The sequence below is a fragment of the Dermochelys coriacea genome, chromosome 2 (genome assembly GCF_009764565.3).
Source record: "Dermochelys coriacea isolate rDerCor1 chromosome 2, rDerCor1.pri.v4, whole genome shotgun sequence".
In the NCBI taxonomy this organism is placed as follows: domain Eukaryota; kingdom Metazoa; phylum Chordata; order Testudines; family Dermochelyidae; genus Dermochelys; species Dermochelys coriacea.
Genome location: NC_050069.1, coordinates 223,430,577 through 223,436,234, shown reverse-complemented (window position 1 = coordinate 223,436,234; position 5,658 = coordinate 223,430,577). Strand labels below are relative to the sequence as shown.

Here is a 5,658-nt window from a genome sequence, read left to right as displayed (position 1 = left end):
CTGGACAAAGACAATCTGTAAAGTCTTTGAGTTCAAGGAGGAAGTGTAGGGGGGCCTTAGAAAATCAATAATTGCCTTCAATGTTTTTCACCATTTTCATCTAGTTAGTAGAGGAGAAACAATGCTAAGAAAGAAAAGGAGTACTTGTGGCACCTTAGAGACTAACAAATTTATTAGAGCATAAGCTTCCGTGAGCTACAGCTCACCTCATCGGAGTGAGCTGTAGCTCATGAAAGCTTATGCTCTGATAAATTTGTTAGTCTCTAAGGTGCCACAAGTACTCCTTTTCTTTTTGCGAATACAGACTAACATGGCTGCTACTCTGAATGCTAAGAAAGAACACTTACAAACCAAAAGCTCAGTTTGGACTTATTAGTGGGTCTGTCATACTCCTCAGTATTGGTAAGTTTACTAGCAAATAGAGAAATAAGGCACTAAGTTTATAGAAATTGCAGTGTTTCTTCTAAACAATAGTAATTCACTTCTGGAGTCGGTCTCTTGGTGTATCTGGCAGACTGTGTCCATCCTGCTTGATGTGAGTTATAACTTTTTATATCATGTTTGTGACTCTAATTCTTAGGTTTGGTATAGTGATGCTATATGACAGTAAGACTAACTGCAACAAAAAGCTACCTGTCGTAAATGAGATTTTATGTAAACCTACAACTACTCACTGGTGGCAGCTCTTAGATCAAAAGTATTAGATGGAAACGGGGGAAACCCTTTTTATAAAATGCCAACCAATATCCCTATAAAAACAGTAACAGATATTTTCTTCAATCCATATAATATTTTAATCCTAGACATGCAAATTATCCTAATGAAGTTACTTAGACTGTAAGATCTTCAGCTCAGAAACTACCAATTTGTTCTGTGTTTGTACAGTGCTTGGCTAGTCTATGACTGAGTCCGCTAGGCACTACTACAGGACAAATAATAAATAACTGGTTTGCGAGACAGGAAGACAACAATTGTATATTGCCTCAATAATGAAGTCACCCCAAAATAATGTACTAAGCTGGGTAAACCCCTCGTCTCAATGTGAACAGACAAAGAATGCTTAAAGATTTTCCTCTGAATACTCATGCATGGTTTCTTGGGGGACTTCCAGGATGGCCTGCTGAGACAATGAACTGAAACAGCCTTGATCTGTGAGATAAATGAGTGCTTTCTGCTATACCAGAATTACAATGTATAGCAATAATAACTTCATATCTCTCCTCTGTTTTTTCCACCAAATGCATCCGATGAAGTGAGCTGTAGCTCACGAAAGCTTATGCTCTAATAAATTTGTTAGTCTCTAAGGTGCCACAAGTACTCCTTTTCTTTTTGCGAATACAGACTAACACGGCTGCTACTCTGAAACATATTCATATTGTCCACCCAGTGATATTTAGTAATAAGGTGTAACTCTGTTTCGCTACCTCTTTATTTTCTGCCTTTCTCCCTGTTATCTACACCATGACAGTGTTATCTGATTTCACTTAAGATAACTGTAATTAGCTGTAGAGACTTAAGCAGGGTAGTTGCTACTGGGACATATCAGAGAAAAGGACTGTGATCTCTTTTTATTTCAGAGGCATTAGGAGCAGAGTAATTGCTTCAGTATCTGGCTCTCGATCCAAATCCCACTGAAGCCCATGGAAAGATTCCCATTCAGCGGGAGTTAGACCGGCTCTCTGGTAAGGACACAGGATTGGGAATGGGGGCTCTGGGCAACACTTACCCCTGGAAGCAGCCAGTATGTCCAGCTCCTAGGTGGAAGTGCAGCCAGGCAGCTCTGCGCGCTGCCTCCACCCACAGGCGCCGCTCCCACAGCTCCCATTGGCTGTGGTTTCCGGCCAATGGGAACTGCAGAGTGGGCACTCCAGATGGGGGCAGTGCACAGAGCCCCCCTGGCTGTGTTTCCACCTAGGGGCCACAGGGACCTGCCGGCCACTTCCAGGAGCCTTGTAGGGAGCCTGACAGCCTCCCCCCGAGCACTAGTGGGGGTCCCAGGCTGTGTACTGCCACCCAGTGCCCCACTCCCAGAAGCAGCAGCACCTCTGGCCAGACACCCCCCCCCCCCCGAGCACCTGCAGTGCACCTGGTGTGCCCCCTCCCCCACAGAGCACCGAAGTTTTAGACCAGGGTATACAGTACATGTCATGGACAGGTCATGGGCCATGAATATTTGTTTACTGCCCGTGACCTGTCCATGACTTTTACTAAAAATACCCGTGACTAAAACATAGCCTTAATGATGACCTTCTTACTAATGAACAAGGAAAAACTGTCCCCTTACTGACATTGCTAGAACTATAAGCACCTTTTGATACTATTGACCATGATGCTTCATAACATGACTATGGGACTTGGGAATAGGTGGCTGGAATAGCTTTCAGTTGGCTTGTTTCTTCCCAGATGACAGTGTTGGTCAATTACTCAGCTTGCCCAACAGGTCACAGATATGAATTCCATCTTATTGCTCTTTGTGTTCTATGTGAATATAAAGCAATCAGAAGAGACTGTGCGGTATTTTGGACTCAATGTTTATTAATATCCTTATGATACTAAGATTGATAAGCTAGATTCTGTCCCCTACTGTGGACACTTTACACTTCTCTAATGGCATAAAGGGGCCATTAAAGGAGGGTTTACATGGGTCATTCCCCCAGTGTATGGGGGAAATCTATGGGTGGCACAGAGCTGGTGTAGCCGCAGAAGAAGTGACCATGGGAAAGGAAGCATAGCCAGAGTGCTAGTGGAATCCAATAATCCCTGGCTCCTGGACTTCCCCTTTTGGGGGTTAGGTAGCCAGGAGCAATTTACAGCAGCCCTGTGGCTGCTCTATGTTGCACTGTGGTCATATTCAACCCATGGCCTGTCCCTGGATTTTGAAGGGGAGAGGGACTACAGGTGGTAAAAAGCTACTTCTGTCCCATCTCCAGTCCTGCACCAAACACAGTTCAGCCAAGCCAGAAGATCTGAATCTTAGTCCTTATAATCCTACAGCAGTCAAGAATTTTCTATATTACCATCATTTTTAGTGAAAGTAGGAACTAATGTGATTGCACCTGTTGCAAGGTAGTAGTAAAAAGCCATTCCCCTGAATTATTGCTGTAGGAATGTACTAGAAGAGAACAATATTGTTATGATTCATTGATGAAATAATGCTGTGAGAAGCTAGAAAAAATATTTCAGTAAATCATAGGGAAGTATTTACTGAAATTTGTAAAACTAGCTAAACTTTCAAACCATTTATCAGAGTGTTTAGTGTTGCTATTTCAAGGTAAGTGAAGCAATAGTAAAGGACAAAGGTTTCTAATATTGTATGAAAAAATAAGGAGAGTCAATTTGTCATTAATTCTGCCATTTTTTTTCAGTTTCAAAAGTAAAATAATCTATAAAGTTCTTGGTTTTGTTCTTTCAGAAAATTTTCAACAGTTGCAAACATGTGCACCTGGAATTAACTGGACAATTTTTCCCTCTGAGAAACAATGAAGTTGAGCATTCTTAAAATACTAAATAAATCTCATCAGGGTTTTTGTTTGTGGGTTTTGTTTTTTTTCCATGAATAGAGTTGAGAAGTTCATGCCCACATGTGAAAGATTACAATAAGCACATTTAACAGGATGGATGGAAAGAGGATGTTACTTTTGCTGTCACTGAAATCAGTAAGTTTTTGAGTGGTAACACATATATTGAGTGTGTTGCTCAGGGTTTAGCTGATCGCCATATTTGGGGTCGGGAAGGAATTTTCCTCCAGGGCAGATTGGAGAAGCCCTGGAGGTTTTTCGCCTTCCTGTGTAGCATGGGGCATGGGTGACTTGAGGGAGGCTTCTCTGCTCCTTGAAGTCTTTAAACCATGATTTGAGGACTTCAATAGCTCAGACATAGGTGAGGTTTTTCATAGGAGTGGGTGGGTGAGATTCTGTGGCCTGTGCTGGGCAGGAGGTCGGACTAGATGATCAGAATGGTCCCTTCTGACCTTAGTATCTATGAATCTATATACACATGATAAATAGGAGAAGCGGATGCCTGATATATCTAGGGAAACTGAGTCCCATATATACATCGAGACCATATACATATATGTATGTTTCCATGCAATTACCTTGTGTGGATTTTTTTGGATGAGAACTTAAAAATTAAGGCCCTGTCTGTGGACATAATGACCCCAGTACTCTCATCTGGCCATGCTGCTGTCAGTGCAAGACTGGGGAGAAGAATCAGAAGTGGCTAAAACCACTTTTGCGTTTCTCCAATTCTGGGACTGCCTAGGACCAGTCTATTATCCCATGTAAATTATAATAGCATAAATGCTGTTGCTGTTACCTATCCTTTGTGCCTATGGCCTCCATTTGGGCAGCCAGGGTCTTGCCCCTTGTCTCCTGGACATGCAGTGGAATGGGATAGCATAGGAGCCACTATGGTAGCTCTATACCACCTGAGGCTTCCCCTGTGGAAATGTTCAGGCACAAGACCTGCCAAAGCAGGATCAAACATCTGCCTCTATTGCCCAGGATCCTAAGAGTCGAGATTTGTTTGATAAGTCAAAATTGCCCCTTCTATGATCCTGTGTCCCAGCAGTCCAAGTGGATGTGCCTTCCAGCATAGAAGTGGCTGCAATTCAATTCAATATACTTTATATATATGAGAAATTATAGTGCAGAGAAGTTGGCAGTGTAAAATGTAGGGTTGGTTGAAAAATGGTAAGTAACGTCCATGAAAAATTTCAAAAGAAATACAAAAAGTTTGGTTTTTCCAATTAAACAATTTTTCAGATCTTTTCTTCCTTCCTCTCTCTTTTTCCCCACTGGAAAAAGGAATGGGACAAAGAAACAAAGAAAGTTTTTCAGTTGTCAAATATTTGGATTTTGACTACAATGAAATTTTTTTGTTAAAGGATAATTTTTTTGCCCCCAAAATAAATTTTCAACTGATCCTAATAAAAAAGGAAACTAGAATGGGTCTGTAAAGAAAGGGGTTTCACAGTCTGTTTGCGGCATTATCATATATCTTTTAGTCTCTATTGCTATTTTTTATTTCATAGGTTATTATTCTTTCTCCTTTCTCCTTTTGCAGCTTTTCCTCATCTTGTTTAAATTGCGAGGGTTTTTTTTTCCATTTCTGATCATTTGCGGAAATAAATATCTCAGGATCTCTTGTATTTTATACAGAGAAAGTATCTGTTTCCATAGCTGACAGGAGAGTCTCTCATAATATAAATTAAACAGGCTTAGCAGAATTTGATTTTTTTTTATAACTTTCAGGGATAATAGTGATGGATTTTAAAGCTGGTTTTAGATTTTTCTCCATTAAATTTTTCACAGTGCAAAATTATGGGGGAGTGACAATAATTAGTGTGACTCAAAAAGTTAAAGCTTTATAACCAAACATAAATTGTCAATATCCTATGTCACAAGATACAAAGTAAAATATATTTAAATCAAACTCTGAGTTCTCAAGAAGCATTTTTATTGTGCCTGTCTGTAAATTTTGATTGTTATCTATGGAAATTGTTTTTGTCAGTTTACATGCATAGGGTGAAAGCGACACTTACTGACAAAAATCTAACCTGCCAACCCTAAAATTAAGCAATGCTACTTAGGCCACACGCACTTTTTAGTTTCACTACACAAGGTCTTTTTTTTTTTTGGCTCTGTGCCTCTAGAT

At 40.5% G+C, this 5,658-nt stretch overlaps 1 long non-coding RNA gene across 2 annotated transcripts; it reads left to right on the top strand.

The window, feature by feature from the left end:
- Nucleotides 1-237: 237 nt before the first annotated feature.
- LOC119851785 lies at nt 238-3,815 on the top strand. Of its 2 annotated transcripts, none has more exons than XR_005291397.2 (3): nt 238-402; nt 1,578-1,682; nt 3,413-3,815. It is a non-coding gene; the product is annotated as an uncharacterized LOC119851785 (long non-coding RNA). The 2 variants fall into 2 exon arrangements; XR_005291398.2 differs by having other exon boundaries at nt 238-535.
- The last annotated feature ends 1,843 nt before the right edge of the window (nt 3,816-5,658 follow it).